Source organism: Pelmatolapia mariae, linkage group LG14 (assembly GCF_036321145.2).
Source record: "Pelmatolapia mariae isolate MD_Pm_ZW linkage group LG14, Pm_UMD_F_2, whole genome shotgun sequence".
Taxonomy (NCBI): domain Eukaryota; kingdom Metazoa; phylum Chordata; class Actinopteri; order Cichliformes; family Cichlidae; genus Pelmatolapia; species Pelmatolapia mariae.
This window is the reverse complement of record NC_086239.1, coordinates 948766-964660: the sequence shown is the minus strand read 5'-3', so window position 1 is coordinate 964660 and position 15895 is coordinate 948766.

The window sequence follows — 15895 nt, the reverse complement described above, 5'->3', positions numbered from 1 at the left end:
TTGAAGTTAGCTGAGAGCCACATGGACAAACAATAAAGTCAACTGATGTGTTTGAATGTCTATGTCTGTATACAGTTGGATTGTAGTGACATATGATTTTTGAGTATTTTGATTATTCTTGTTTGACTGTTACATTCAGTTGTTTACTTGCGGGAATACATAATGAATCACATGACAGGAGTAGATGCACCACAAGGCTGGATAACTTGGTTAATGTCTGGTCCTTGGTGGCATTTTCTTTTGAAAATATTAATTCCTGTTTTTGGACTGTTGACATTTGATTTGTTTATGTATAGGATGAATTTTACCGTGTAAAAGATCAATGCGAACTAAGATGATTTCTGATACATTTGTTAATTATGTCCTTTTACAACAGTATGAATTGACTGACATGAATGATATGACAGAAGCCTGTGTATAAATGACGCCTGCGCTGAAATTGGCAAGCAAGAGGTGCATGGATAAGAATATACTACACAGGAATAATTTGGAGCATAAAAATCACAAAACAGGAGGGAATGTTAGAGTGAATTGTTAAATGTTTGTCATTTTTATGCTTGCCAACTTTGATGAAAGGGATTCCACTGTCCTTCCCCCCAGATTCTCGGGGTTCTGGGTAGGGGGCTGTAAGGTTTTATTGCAGATACATCCTATCTGGAGGATCTACTTCTTTTGATCTAAGCTTCCTGAGTTTATGACCCTTTGATCAGCAGCAGCACACACACACACACACACACACACACACACACACACATTCCTACTTACATATAGAAGTTCACACATATACATACAATGCGGGGGGCGTTGCTTTGCTGTGTTTTGTGTGAACTGTCTCTCAATAAAAGCCAGCGAGAGGAGCCCATCATGGGGTTCATTGTCGTGCTGGACACAGATGTGGCCTCCCTTGCGCAAGTAATCGATCGAACACTGTTGCCTTGTTTTTCTTTCATGGGAATAAGTCCTGGATACAGCGGGGTCTGAGTTTAGACCCAACACCAAACAAACCCAATTCTTTTTTTTTTTCCAACAGTAATGGGGGTCGCTTGGATGGGTGACGAAACGTTGGTCCCACTGAAAACGCTACATCCAGATGAACGGAATCAACTTTTCCTGGGATTTCCTTACCTGGATGATGGAGCATGCATCAAGATAATGCACTTACCTTGAAACACAAAGTCTTGTTGTGTGTTCCTGACAGCCACAAGACCTGCACCAGCTGGGCTCTCACCCCCTCACAGCTATAAAGCCTCATGTCTTATGGGGTGACTCAAACACAATAAACCACAAAATAACAGACAAATTGGGACAGATGGGAGAGGGAGATGAGGAGGGAAAAGTTTGTCTGGGAAAGACGAAAAGGACGGGGGGGGGGGTAAACAGAGAAAACATAGAGGTGCATGACGTGGCATCAATAAAACAAGAAAAGAGGAAGATGTGTTTTGTCTGTTGACGGGTAAAACAGGTAAAAACCCTGTGAAACAATCAGTTTTTCTAGGTGATTTCTGGAACATACACCTTTATTAACTTTGACAGCAAAGGTAATATTTGAAACAAAAGAAATTCAGTAAAAACAAAGAAAATAAATCTCTTAGGACTGTTTAGCTGTATCTCAATTTATCAGAACTAAAAAAAACTTTTTAGTTGAATGAGTAAGAGTGGGAATTCATCATAACTATAATGAATTAATAATACTATAATATAACAGGTGACAGAAGGGCAAAACACCCAGCACCTTTTATATTATTGTGATGATGTCAGTAAATAAATGAAGGCCTCTGTACCTTAGTTAGACTACATTGCCAAAAGTATTCATTTGTCTGCCTTCATATGAACTTAAGTGATATCCAATTCTTATTCCATAGGCCTACCCTTTGCAGCTTCAACACTTCTTGGGAGGCTTTCCATAAGGTTTAGTAGTGTGTTTCTGAGATCCTGAGAATCTCTGAGACTGATGTTGGACGAGAAGGCCTGGCTTGCAGTCCCCACTCTAATTCATCCCTGTCACGGGTTGCCAGGGCAAGCCGTGTAAATTATAAACGGACCCAAGATGCAGACTGCGTAGTAGTGAGCGAGCTTTATTAACAAAAGGGTGAAGTACAACACAAAAGAAAGGGTGGCGAGAAACAGAACTGAAAATATTCTAAACTGGGAAAACTAAAACTTAAACAACAAAACCAGAACATGAATGAGGGGAGAATGCACAAGGAGACGGAGGAAAATACACAGAAAGACGGAGGGGAATAACACAGACGAACCAGCAACTACTACAACAGAAGACACGACTAAAATACACTCAGAGAAACACAGGGAGATTACACACAGGTGGGGGACACAGCTGGGAGTGATTAACGTGACGAGACCAGGGAAGCAAACTGAAAACACTCACATAAGACGCAGACCTTCACAATAAAACAAGAAACACATACACGTAATGACACAATACACAGACTGGGAAACACAGAACATAGGGACATGAAACGTGAAAAAGGAGCGTACAAGAAACCCAAAATAAACAAAACCACAGAATAATAATAACTAAAACATAAACACGGAGTCGCAGACTCCGGACCATGACAATCCCAAAGGTGTTGAGTTGAGGTCAGGACTCTGTGCAGGCCAGTCAAGTTCTTCCACACCAAACTCACTCAATCATATCTTTGTGGACATTGCTTTGTACACTGGTGCACAGGCATGTTGGAACAGGAAGGTCTATCCCCAACCTGTTCTCACAAAGCTGGGAGGATGAAATGACCCAAAATGTCTTGGTGTGCTTTTTATTTATTTTTATTTAACCTTTATTTAACCAGGAATGTCCCATTGAGATTAAAAACCTCTTTTTCAAGGGAGTCCTGGCCAAGAGGCAGCACATTTCCAAACAAATACATACAAACAAACAAGATTAAAAATTACACAAAACAATTACACATTATTGAGGCAGTCTGTAGGCCTTTGAGTTTAGTTTTAAAAACATTTAAAGACAACAATTCAGTCAGTTTCCAGTCTTTCTGTAACAGGTTCCATGAAAAAGGCGCAGAGTGGACAAAGGCTTTCTTACCCAACTCTGTGCGGACAAGGGGAACAGACAGCAGCAGCTGATCATTTGAACGCAAGGAGTAAGAACCACTATTTGTCCTTGTGACCAAAGTACAAATATAAGGAGGCAACAATCCAAGCATAGCTTTGTAAATAAAAGTGTACCAATGCCCCTGTCTTCTAATGGCCAAAGAAGGCCAATTTACTCTTAAGTACAAGTCACAATGATGGGTCAAATATCTACAATTGGTGATAAACCTCAAGGAAGCATGATACATCGTGTCCAACATTAGAAGACATGAGGAAGAAGCGTTCATATACAGAATGTCACCATAATCTAACACAGATAAAAAGGTTGCAGTGACAAGACGTTTTTTTACTGCAAACGAAAAACACTGTTTATTACGGGGAAAAAAACGAAGTTTCAGCCTCAGTTTCTTTACAAGTCTCTCTATATGTGGTTTAAAGGTAAAGGAGTCATCTATCCAGACACCAAGGTATTTATATTCATGAACTATCTCTATGACATTTCCTTCAAGGGTGGACACCACTGGAATAGGCTCTGGGACCTTCTTTGACTTAGAAAACAACATTAGCTTAGTCTTGTCAGCATTGAGAACTAATTTTAGCTGGATAACTGAATGCTGGAAAGCAACAAAGGCTTTCTGTAAGGTTTCAATGGCCTGAGTAAGAGATGATCCATAGCAGTAAATAACTGTATCGTCAGCATAAAAATGCAAATTTGTGTCTGAGACATTTTGACCCAAGTCATTGATATATAAAAGAAACAGAAGGGGACCCAAAACTGAGCCCTGTGGCACCCCCTTGTGGACAGCAACAAATTTAGAACAAAGACCTTCAAGTTTAATGCACTGGGTTCTATTATTCAGATAATTTGAGAACCACGCTATTGCATGTTCTGACAATCCAAGGCTGAGCAGTCTGTTTTTTAGGACAGCATGATCAACAGTGTCAAAAGCTTTTGAGAGGTCAATAAAGAGTGACGCACAGTACAATTTCTTATCAAGTGCCATAATAATATCATTTATCACTTTCATAGTGGCAGTGTTAGTACTGTGTTTTTTCCTGAAGCCTGACTGAAATTTAGAGACAATATCATTAGAGTACAAAAACTCCTTCAACTGGTCACAAACTAGAGATTCCATGATTTTGGATAAAACACACAAATTTGATATTGGCCTATAATTAGTCAACACTGATGGATCACCTCCTTTCAATAAAGGCAGGACAAAAGCTGATTTCCAAACCGATGGAATTTCTTTGGTTTTAATTGAAAAATTAAATAGAATTGAAAGTGGTTCTGCAATATAATCCGCTGCCAGCTTCAAAAAATAAGGTTCCATCAAGTCTGGACCAGGAGGTTTTCTGTGATCCAAAGCCTTTAAAGCTTTATGCACTTCATAAACACTAAAAGGTACAAAGTTAAAACGGTCTCCAGAAAACATAGAGAATTCTGGGCAAGAATTTGTTAAAAAAGTTTCTGCAGAATCAAACAAGGAACCCACTGATAAAAAGTGTTCATTAAAGCAATTCAAAATTTCAGTTTTATCATTAATTGAGACTGAATCTTTTACAACAAATTTAGGAAAGGTTTGAGTCATTTTATTGACAGAGAGGGACTTGATTACTTTCCAAAATTTCTGTGGATCGTTGAGATTCTCAGTGGTGACAGACAAAAAGTATTCGGATTTGGCCTTTTTAATAAGAGAAGTGCATTTATTTCTAAGCTGTTTGAAAACAGACCAATCAGTGGTAGTATCTGTTTGCCTCGCCTTGTCCCATGCTCTATTACGCTTGTGTATGTTATCTGCGAGTGTCTGCGAAAACCAGGGATTTTCTCGACCTTTAATTCTAACTTTCCGTAAGGGGGCATGTTTATTAACAATTTCCATAAAGCTTTCCTTAAAATATGTCCAGGCTAACTCTACATCTGGTAATAATCCGATTTTTTCCCAATTAACTACTGACAAATCATGATGAAAAGCCTGTTCATTGAATTGTTTAAGATTCCTTTTACACACTATGCGCGGCTTACATTTTGGAATTTTAGCATTTCTACAAACAGCAACAACACAGTGATCACTTAGGTCATTACAGAAGACACCAAGTGAAGAGAATTTATGAGGTACATTTGTTAAAACCAAATCAATTAATGTGGACTTTTCAGGGCATTTAAGATTTGGCCTGGTAGGAAGATAGACTAGCTGGGTAAGATTAATTGAATCGCAAAATTCTTTAAATTCACCAGAAGTTGCATTTAGCCAGTCCCAGTTCAAATCTCCAGCCATTAGTAGTTCAGTGTAATTTAATTTAGCCAAAAGGTGCTTTACTGAAGATAATGCCTCTTTTGAAGCAGATGGGGGCCTGTAACACCCAACAATGGTTATCAAAAGAGTATTAGCAATATCTACATTCAAAGCCAAAAACTCCATTTGTTTACATATCGATTGGGACAGAACAATCGAGGCATTAAATCTTGATTTGACATAAATAGCTACACCGCCTCCTTTTTTTGGCCTATCAGTACGATATACGTCGTACCCATATATGTTAATGTCTTCGTTAGTAATAGATTTAGTTAACCAAGTTTCAGAAATTATAACAACATCTGCATCTGTAGATTTAACCCAAATTTTGACCATGTCCATCTTCGGTAGTAGGCTGCGCACATTAAGATGAATATATTTGACACCAGACATTATTTTAAAATCAGAAGGAGTCTGGGAATATTGCAGCTCAGGGCCAGGATTTGGTTGCACATTTCCTGACAAAAATAGGAGCAAGACAATCAACAACCTCTGTTTCACCTTTGATTTGGGTTCAGAACTTTGATATGTTGAACCCGAGCTGAAGCCTCCATTAAATGGGCAAATGAAATAAGTATGCAAGACCAGAGTAGACTGAAGTTTAGGGAAGTCTCTGGGCAAAACAGGCATGAAACTAATGTCATGATCCAACTGAGCTGGTAACTGCTCTATTTTTTGCAACATTATAGAGCATGTGCCTTTTTCAGAATTCTCTTGCAGATAAAGATCATTTTCAGAGATTCCCCTGCTATGTGTCCATATGCAATTGCTTATCCGAGGGTCCAAAAAGGCCAAGAGGAATATAAGAATAGTAAATACTGCCATCATCCACAATTTTAGTACTTAACAAAAGTGAACAGTACAGACCTGTGGGTGAAGCAAACCAGTTAGCTCCAGGAAAATGGCATAGGGCCAGGCCTAAGCGAGTTAACTCCAAAAGGATAGCGCTTGGCCAGGCCTGAGCCGGTTAACTCCTGGAGGACAGTGCAGGGCCAGATCTTGGCCAGTTTGCTCCTGTGGGAAGATGCTGGACCGGGCCTAAGCCAATTAGCTCCTGAAGGACGGTGCAGGGCCAGGCCTAAGCCAGTTAACTCATGGGAGATGGTACAAGGCCGGACCTAAGCCAGTTAGCTCCACAAGGATGGCACAGGGCCAGGCCTAAGCCAATTAGCTCCTGGAGGATGGTGCAGGGCCAGACCTTAGCCAGTTAGCTCCTGGAAGATGGTGTAGAGCCGGGTCTAGGCCAGTTAACTCCAGGAGAACGGTACAGGGCCTTAACCATGAAGAGTTCTTTTCACTGGAAATAAGGGCCAGAAACCAAGTCCTGGAAAACAGTCCCGCACCATAATCCCCCCTCCGCCAAACTCTACACTTAGCACAGTGCAGTCAGGCTAGTACTGTTCCCCTGGCAACCGTCAAACCCAGATTCACTGATTGGACTGCCAGATGGATAAGTTGCTCTAGAGAACATCTCTTGACTGCTATATATTACAGAGGCAGTGTGCTTCTCATGTACCACACTGCACTACAGTGAGCTCCTAAGAGCGACCCATTCTTTCACAAACGTATGTAGAAGCAGTCTGCTTGCCTTGATTTTATGCAGCTGTGCCCATGACAGTGATTGGAACACTTGATTACAGGGATTTGGACGGGCGAGTCAATGTGTGTAGGTACCAACACACCACCTGTACAACAGGAGTACAGTCACATGCGGCTTTCCTTCCTCTGCTGCTTGTAAATGAATGATTGTGAATAAGAGATGTTTTCCTCAGTAATAACACCTCTGTCATTATCACAGACAAGAGAAACTTTGTTTCTTTTTAGGTAAGCTTATTAAAAGTCACTTCATTGGTATGTTTGTTAAAACCCTCCTTAAATCCAGATTAAGCTGTTCAAGATTCAACACAAGCATGGAGATCTGAATAGGATTATTTGCAAAGATTAATTTCACTAATATTTCCACTTGCATGGTTGGATGGTAGGTCACAGTTGCTCTTTCATAGCATAACTTTACAGAGAATTAGTGAACTGACTTTAATTGATAGTTGTTTAATTTATTAAATTTTAGGATGAATGCAATGAGTTCAAATATCTCTTGTTTATTTAGTTGTATAGAGATGAGTAATTGTTAATTAATGGAAGGTGTTTTTGTTGTTATACAGATGCTCATAGTTATTTATTTGTTAGTATATGAAAAAATATATAAAAGGAGACTTAACTGGGCTTATGCTGTGTAAACTAGCTCTTCATTCTGTTGATGCAGCAGAAGGCAATTTCTTTTCAAACAACTGGAGTGAAAAAAACAACACAAAATATTGCAACATTTTTAAACTGGCCTGTAGATACTCGCAAAGAGCTTTCTTCAGATCCAAACCAAAGTGGCAACGAGCACAATCCAAGCCAGACAACATAAATCAATAATTTGAACTGAGCAAAGAAAAATCCCTGTGATCCTTTAACATTCCACACTGTTCAGTTTAAAGTGGAGGAAATAATTGTTTGATCCACTGCTAGGGTTTAAGTTTGCTCACATTCCAACAACATTACATAAAAATTATTAATTGACTTACATGTCACTGAGCAAAATAAGTATTTGATCCCCAACCAAAACATGGCTTTTGGTGGAGAAAGCACGGTGGTAAGAGGTTTGTTGTAGCTGGTCACACACCTCAGGAGGGATTTTGGTCCACTCTTCTTTACTGGAACTCTGAATCCTTTCAGTGTCTTGTTGCTGCTTTGTACCTCAAACTTTCAGCTTCCTCCATGTATTTTCTATAGGACTGAGGTCTGCAGACTGGCTAGGCCACCCAATGACTGGAAAGTGCTTGCCACTACTTTGCTGCCTTGGTGGTGGTTATAGAAGATCCATCCGCATCCCATCCTCAGTGTTCTGATTGAGGGAAGAGTTTCTTTTAAAAGTTAAAGTTAGGGATCCTTATTTTAAAGGGAAAGAGTCCACATAGGGAAACATGATCCTTCTCATTTCCGGCCATTTTAATTACCAACCCTTCTCTAAATCCAGCCAAGATGACTTTTGTCCCTAACCCGACTTGTAGGGACAAAGGACGGTGGTTCTAAAGTGCACTGACAAATCACGTAGTGGTATTTGATTTGAAATTACTGCTAAATGTGTAGTATTTAACCTACCTGGTACCCTGCCACACCCCTTGAGCCTGTTAATTATTGTACTTTGAATTCTTTCAGTTATGTAAACAGCTATGCTTCTGCTACTCTTACACATTGTACACACTCCTTCATTACTGAGGAACAGATAGCTCTGTCTTATGACAAGCTAAGAAATCATCCAGCTTTGCTCTCTGGACAACTGTTTTTTCTTTTTTTCTTGCAAGGTTGAAGTTTGGCAGAAAATACATTCATAATCACACATATTTCTCTATTTCCAAAATGTTGTCAGAGCAATGTGCAGACTTTCCTGATTACCCGCTGACTGAATTTACCACAAATGCAGCTAAAAACTTTTAAAAAAGCAAGACCCTGGTTTTTTTTTTAATTTTTGAGTAGATTTAATAAGAAATGGTGAAATATGCAGGTCATCCATCAGAAGCAGTCAGAATGGGCCTCTCTTCTTCTCCCTGTCCTGCCTGCAGCTAGCACGTCTTACACAAGGAATCTGAGAATGATGAATGGAGCTGGAACCTGTTAGGAAAACACCCTCGTCACGCCCACACTTCTTTATCTCTGCTCCTCGTAGCATCATCGCACCGCTGCTTTCTGTCGTTAAAGTCTTTAAAGCCGGGTCACACTGGCTTTTTCTTTGTACTGTTTAAACTTTGCGTTTTACGTTTGCTGATATTTGGATGTACATGGCTACAATTTAAAAGCCTGTAAAAGTCACTGTAAAATCTATAACATCCAAAAGCAGGAACAGCAGGTGTTAACAGTAAGTTAACATGACTGTCACACACTAATGTTTTACACATTTTGGTTTCTTTAATATTTGCACACCCTGAAAGGGAAAATTCTGGTATTATTTTAACCCACTGGATACCCGACATAGTCCGAGGTCATCATCGCAGCTTCCTCTGACTGATTTGTTCGAGAATAAAGTTGCAGGTATTTAGTACTTTGATAGTCTTACTGACCATTCAATGAACTTTATGTGCAAAGCAACATATTAAAACAGCACTCTGTCGTGTACATTATAAGCACTTTATCCATCTCATATCTACCACTGTTACCAATTTAGACCAATCAGTCTAATATGTGGAGGGAACCAAACAGGCACAGGAAGAATATGCAGTTCAATGTCTTGTCATGGTATGTTTCAGTGTGCTCAACATCCCACAAACTTTACCTCTGGGGCATTTTCTGACAGACCAGTTTGTACAAAAAGCCTCGTGGATCTCTGCATGTTTGCATCATAGTTTCTGCGGATGAGCCTCACCAGCATTTTAAACAAAGTAGGAGCCTGAGAAACTCGAATCAGAGGGAAAGGACGTTTTAAGCAGCTCACATTGAGCACCGCGGTTCATGCAGCACTTTAAACATCTGCAACAATGGCTTTTAGGACGTCGCCAAATAAAATGTGTCCATGTAACGATGTATGGAAAAAACAAACACACATGAAAGGGAGAGCCATTAACACTCCTTACATCTTACTGTGTGCAACTATCAAATAACTCCAAACAAAACAAACAGTTCAGCAGTTATTATTTCATTTTGATTTCTTTAAATTCAGTTTCATTTAGTTCTTGCGTTTTGTAAATGTTTACTTTTAATTTCATTTTATTCATTTCAGGCTGGTTTATGTGGCTGATGTTTCTCAAGCACAATATTAAATATCAAAGAGCCGTCCCTGTGTTCATAACGATCTGCATCAGAGTTTATTTATGTTTACGTTGACCATGCTGACAAAGACGTTTTCTGTGTATTTTTTATTTTATTTTAGTTTGTACGCAACATCATTTCATTCGTTTTTTTTCCCTTTTTTCTATTATGATTATTTTATTTCAGTTTATTGCATTTCTCTAAACTACTGAACATGTATGACTAAGATGCCATAGGCTTTGTTCAATCACAGTATTTAATGGTCTGTGAAGAAGAGAAGGCTGATCGTTAGCTGATAAAGACATTATAGCCACATTGTTTCTAAAACAAAACACTAAATATACTTCAGTAAGGACAGATCATTAGAAAGACTGAACCTGATTTATTGATGAACAGATACAGATTGATGTTTGGCGGTTAGCCCATCCTGGCTGTGAAAGGGATTAGAGCCGGAGCCCCTGGAGCCTCGACGCTGGTGGTGGAGATGAAGGAGGCTTGAATGGAGCTTGAGTGATGAGAGGTGGAGATGGGGAGGAGGTGGGTTGCACAATGGCATCTGCGAGGACAAAGACAGATGCACACTGATATTTAAAGTACGTGGCATGAATGCTGATTGGCCTGGAGAAGGCCGGGTGAAGGTGATTGGACTAGACCAGTGATGTCACAAAGAGCTTGACGGCGTATAAAGTTTAGATTTAGCTGGAAGCACCTGGGAGCGGACACATGTGAGACCATAGATCCTCCTCTTGAATTTAAGTCGCCCTAAATAAGACCAGCTTTTTTTTTCTGCACTAAAATTCAGTTTTCAGTCATTAAAGCAAAAAAAAATGAATTCCCATTTATGATGTTTACAGAGATTTTATTTTGAAAGGTCGAATGTAAGGCGAAAGGAAAAGATATAGAAAAAAGGACAACGAGGAAACGGGAGATGAACAAGTTAGCGCTGCAGACTGTGTTACCGCTGCAAGCCTGAGAATTAAAGAATGTAACTGAGAAATACTGAAGGTGTCATCATTAATGTTTGAGGCATGCAAACATTACACCATTGCTATTAATATTATAACTTGCCTGTTACTATGAGACAGCCTTTACAACAATAATGTAAGATTACTCTTTCCAGTTTCTCCATGCATGCTTGAACCATAGCGTTCAGGAGATCCTTCCAGTGTACAGTCCATGAAAAAGGATTCATTGGACAGCAGAAGATGTCGGTGAGGGTGGTCTGATAGAACGGCGTCCTTCAAATAAGGTCCTAGTCTGGAAAATGCAAATGGGTCAGCCATAATGATCTAGAATCAATAATGACTGGTGAGGTGTAATTGTTGCAGCTGATAGTCAGCTGATTGATGAATGCTCTTAACCCTGGAAACTGGATATAATCTGCTCTGCTCTATGAGCAGAGCAGCTATCTGAACACTACCCCATCAGAGGTCGATTATCTTGTTAATAATTTTACCTCCTCACTACGTACGACTCTGGATACTGTAGCTCCTGTGAAAACTAAGGCCTCAAATCAGAAGTCCCTGACTCCGTGGTATAATTCTCAAACACGTAGCCTAAAGCAGATAACTCGTAAGCTGGAGAGGAAATGGCGTGTCACAAATTTAGAGGATCATCATTTAGCCTGGAGAAATAGTTTGTTGCTTTATAAGAAAGCCCTCCGCAAAGCCAGAACATCTTACTATTCATCACTGATTGAAGAAAATAAGAACAACCCCAGGTTTCTCTTCAGCACTGTAGCCAGGCTGACAAACAGAGCTCTGTTGAGCCAACCATCCCTTTAACGTTAACTAGTAATGACTTCATGAACTTCTTCACAAATAAAATTTTAATCATTAGAGAAAAAATTACCAATAATCATCCCACAGATGTAATATTATCTACAGCTACTTTCAGTACCATTGATGTTAAGTTAGACTCTTTTTCTCTGATTGATCTTTCTGAGTTAACTTCAATAATTACTTCCTCCAAACCATCAACGTGTCTTTTAGACCCCATTCCTACAAAACTGCTCAAAGAAGTCCTGCCATTAATTAATGCTTCAATCTTAAATATCATCAACCTATCTCTAATAATCAGCTATGTACCACAGGCCTTCAAGCTGGCTGTAGTTAAACCCTTACTTAAAAAGCAATCTCTAGACCCAGCTGTCTTAGCTAATTATAGGCCAATCTCCAACCTTCCTTTCATATCAAAAATCCTTGAAAGAGTAGTTGTCAAACAGCTAACAGATCATCTGCAGAGGAATGGCTTATTTGAAGAGTTTCAGTCAGGTTTCAGAGCTCATCACAGCACAGAAACAGCTTTAGTGAAGGTTACAAATGATCTTCTTATGGCCTCTGACAGTGGACTCATCTCTGTGCTTGTCCTGCTAGACCTCAGTGCAGCGTTCCATACTGTCGACCATAATATCCTATTAGAGCGATTAGAACATGCTGTAGGTATTACAGGTACTGCACTGCAGTGGTTTGTATCATATCTATCTAATAGACTCCAATTTGTGCATGTAAATGGAGAGTCCTCTTCACACACTGAGGTTAATTATGGAGTTCCACAGGGTTCAGTGCTCTGTTTACATTATACATGCTTCCCTTAGGCAGCATCATTAGAAGAATAGCATAAATGTACACTGCTATGCAGATGACACCCAGCTCTATCTGTCCATGAAGCCAGATAACACACACCAATGAGTTAAACTGCAGGAATGTCTTAAAGACATAAAGACCTGGATGGCCGCTAACTTTCTGCTTCTTAATTCAGATCAAACTGAGGTTATTGTACTCGGCCCTGAAAATCTTAGAAATATGGTATCTAACCAGATTCTTACTCTGGATGGCATTACCTTGGCCTCCAGTAATGCTGTGAGGAACCTTGGAGTCATTTTTGACCAGGACATGTCCTTCAAGGCACATATTAAACAAATATGTAAGACTGCTTTCTTCCATTTGCGCAACATCTCTAAAGTTAGAAATATCCTGTCTCAGAGTGATGCTGAAAAACTAGTTCATGCCTTCATTACTTCCAGGCTGGACTACTGTAATTCTTTATTATCAGGATGTCCTAAAAACTCCCTGAAAAGCCTTCAGTTAATCCAAAATGCTGCAGCAAGAGTCCTGACAGGGACTAGAAAGAGAGAGCAGATTTCTCCTGTTTTGGCTTCCCTTCATTGGCTTCCTGTTAAATCCAGAATTGAATTCAAAATCCTGCTCCTCACATACAAGGTCTTAAATAATCAGGCCCCATCTTATCTTAATGACCTTGTAGTACCATATCACCCTATTAGAGCACTTCGCTCTCACACTGCAGGCTTACTTGTTGTTCCTAGAGTATTTAAAAGTAGAATGGGAGGCAGAGCCTTCAGTTTTCAGGCCCCTCTTCTGTGGAACCAGCTTCCAGTTTGGATTCAGGAGACAGACACTATCTCTACTTTCAAGATTAGGCTTCAAACTTTCCTTTTTGCTAAAGCATATAGTTAGGGCTGGACCAGGTGACCCTGAATCCTTCCTTAGTTATGCTGCAACAGACGTAGGCTGCCGGGGATTCCCATGATGCATCGAGTTTTTCCTTTCCAGTCACCTTTCTCACTCACTATGTGTTAACAGACCTCTCTACATTGAATCATACCTGTTATTAATCTCTGTCTCTCTTCCACAGCATGTCTTTATCCTGTCTTCCTTCTCTCTCCCCAACCGGTCGCAGCAGATGGCCCCGCCCCTCCCTGAGCCTGGTTCTGCTGGAGGTTTCTTCCTGTTAAAAGGGAGTTTTTCCTTCCCGCTGTCGCCAAAGTGCTTGCTCATAGGGGGTCATATGATTGTTGGGCTTTTCTCTGTATCTACTGTACAATATAAAGCGCCTTGAGGCGACTTTTGTTGTGATTTGGCGCTATATAAATAAAATTGAATTGAATTGAATAATCAAGAGGAAACTTCCAACGCTGAACTGTTAAAAACTGCAGTTTTTCTAACAGCCGTTTGAGGGTCCTCCAAAAAAAACCTAACACTGGTAGGGAAGGTTTGAGTGCAGAGTTAGATTTAGTTTTAGTGGACTAAATATCACAAGATCATCAAAGGTTAAATCTGATTCAGAAATACAGAGTGAAAAAGTTTGTCGTGTTTTTACCGCTGAAAGTTTATAAACTGTGTTATTGTCTTTGACATAAAAAAACAGAGTTTGTTGTTTAAAGAACTGTTGGTGAAACCTTGTCGTGTCAGAGACAGACAGCAGTCAAATATTACCTGGTGTTTCTATTTCTGAGCCACGCTCTGATTTTTAGTTTCCTGCTGGCTGATACTGAAAACTGCACTTGGTGTTTGTGGGTGGACTGTGAAGTTTATGTGTCCTGTATCTGTGCCGGCCTTTCTGAGCCGAGCTTATAGTCGTTCCTATTCAGAGACTGTTGTGCTGCTGATTTGACTCCCCAAGGACTGAACTGTATGTTCCCAAGCTAACCTACTCTGACTGTAACTCTGCCCAAAGCCTGAGCTGGAGGTCCTTGTTCGCTCTGGTCCCTCAGATAATTCGGAGCTGAAACAGCAGCAGTCCCTATCTCCTGTAAAGTTGGCAGGGCGATCTGCTGAGAGGCTCCAGCTTCCAGCATCTGCTGTGAATTCTGCATATTCCAGTTACTGGATGCCACCAGCAGGCTCCGTTATGTAGGATCGTTACCATTTCATCTTTTTTGTGCCTCATATTGAATGTAATTGTCTTAGTTAGCTAACGACCTGTGGCTGTGTCGTGTGGCTTTATTTTGATCTGTTCTTTCATTAGGTACAGGATAGAAAAGGGTCATTTTCTGCCACTCTGTCACACATTGAAAATGATGCTGCAAACCTGTAAACAAAATGAACCACTGTTGGAAAAAGCACCCACTGTAGATGATGTTTTGGTGCACGTATCCTGTCGAAGAGAGGCCCAGTGACTCATGCCTTTGTTAATGAGCTGTGCTACATTTTGTTGTTGCCTGCCTTTTTAACAGGGCTGTGTGGGTTTTTTCTTATGTGGATGACTGGTGGATGATATCATAAAGCAGGCTGCAGCAGATGTTTCACATGGCATTTGGACAGGCATTTCTGTGGCTTACTTCACACAGAACAAATAATGGACCAGGTCTGGCTTTTGTCCTGAGTGCTGAGGCGGGTGAGAGGTGGCTTTTTAAAATCCCCATCCCATCTCTGCCTTTTCACAGGCATCAAAGCGTAGGTCACTTTTGCCATTTACCTGTGTGGCAGTACGCCAGAGACTTGTTCTAAGATCCTCTAATATCCTCTCCTTTTTATTTCTCAGATAATTTAGCGGCTAGATCATCGATTTTAGCATGACAGAGGGTGTTTCATTTCTGTTGGCAGACCCCATGTTGTAAAGAAATTCACTCACAGATCTGTGAGGTATTTTGGATAAAAGCCCTGAGAAACACTTCATGCTCTAAATCTTTTTTCTTCTTTTTTGTTTTCTTACTTGGGTAATTGAGCACAAAGTCCAACATGTTTATATTAAGCATTTCAACACCGTCTTTAATAAAGCTGACATTTATGGCACAGTTGTTTCCACTTGTGTCAGATTGGTGAACAGTGTACAATGATGGACGAAGCCTAAGTGTCAGGATCTGGGTGTGAAAGATATTTTCAGACCGTGTCCTCTCCCTTTTTTGCTGACTGGAGGAAGTTTGATTCTCATGGTTTGTTCCAAAGACATTAGGCTTCTCATAACTGAGAGGCAGATGAGGAAAGTGTTAATGTCCAAATCCATCT